The sequence below is a fragment of the Marmota marmota genome, unplaced genomic scaffold (genome assembly GCF_001458135.2).
Source record: "Marmota marmota marmota unplaced genomic scaffold, marMar, whole genome shotgun sequence".
In the NCBI taxonomy this organism is placed as follows: Eukaryota; Metazoa; Chordata; class Mammalia; order Rodentia; family Sciuridae; genus Marmota; species Marmota marmota.
The window spans coordinates 19,607,891-19,609,194 of record NW_026000142.1 but is presented as its reverse complement, the minus strand read 5'-3'; the positions used below and the strand labels follow the sequence as shown (position 1 = coordinate 19,609,194).

The following is a 1,304-nucleotide window of genomic DNA, read 5'->3' as shown; positions in this document are numbered from 1 at the left end:
ACAAATACATACATTTAGTATTTTTAATTGTATGTTTTTTGGTTTTGTTTTTGTTTTTAAGAAATAGGTCTTGAGCAGATAAAGGAAGTTTTGGAACATTTCATATAGAAAATAATATGTGTAAAGTTTTAGTGATCAGGTTGGGCATTAGGTTTGGGACACTATAGAAAGTAGTGCAGTGGTAATGTCAAGAGCAAGACAAAACTGCTTCAGAATGAGGAATAAGTCTGAATAAAATGAAGAGGGACTTTTCTGCTAAACCTTATAAGACATATTAAAGAATCTGATACATGCACCATTTGAAGTCAATATTCTACTTTAAGCAGAAGGTGGAAAAATAAGAAATGAATGCAATGAGATTTGGTGTTTGAAAGGATATCATTCAGCTCTTCAAAGAAAAGATTGTTAGGGAGAAATAGTGGGTATGGGGATATTTCAGATGCTAGTGAGTAAAAATAATCTCTCCAACAATCACTCAAAGTTAAAGGTTAGTTATTGTGACCCAAATTGTACAGCTTAGGCAAGAATGGGAAATGACTAATTTTAATAGAGTGAAGAATCTTAAAATTTTCTGACAACATTTATTTGAAAATGCCATAGAGAAAGTCAGTGAATAATGTCAAATAGATAGTTAAAACTATACTTAGAAATTCTAGTGGATTTTTGGCTTGAGTAAGTCCCATTTGTTGATTCTTGTTTTTAACTCTTGTGCTATGGGTGTCCTATTAAGGAATTTGGAGCCCAACCCCACAATATGTAGATTGGAGCCAACTTTTTCTTCTATCAGACGCAGAGTCTCTGTTTTGATATCAAGCTCCTTGATCCATTTTGAATTAACTTTTATGCATGGCAGGAGAAAGGGATTCAGATTCATTTTTTTTGCGTATGGATTTCAAGTTTTCCCAGCACCATTTGTTGAAGATGCTATCCTTTCTCCATCGAATGCTTTTAGCCCCTTTGTCAAATATAAGATAATTGTAATTTTGTGGATTGGTCTCTGTGTCCTCTATTCTGTACCATTGGTCCACCCACCAGTTTTGGTACCAGTACCATGCTGTTTTTGTTACTATTGCTCTGTAGTATAGTTTGGAGTCTGGTTTCGCTATACCACCTGAATCACTCTTCCTGCTTAGAATTGCTTTTGCTATTCTGGGTCTTTTATTTTTCCACATGATATGCATAACTATGTTTTGTAGGAGAAAACATTATTGTCAGCTTATTTTATTTATTTATATATATACATATATTATATATATATATAATATATATATATAATATATATATATATATATATATATATATAT

General features: G+C 31.9%; 1 long non-coding RNA gene across 1 annotated transcript in view; it reads right to left on the bottom strand.

The window, feature by feature from the left end:
- Positions 1–1,034: 1,034 nt before the first annotated feature.
- Positions 1,035–1,304, bottom strand: part of LOC125611353 — a 19,517-nt gene continuing 19,247 nt past the window's right edge. Inside the window, exon 3 of the long non-coding RNA XR_007341512.1 lies at positions 1,035–1,183. This is a non-coding gene — a long non-coding RNA (uncharacterized LOC125611353). The remainder of the gene's footprint in view (positions 1,184–1,304) is intronic.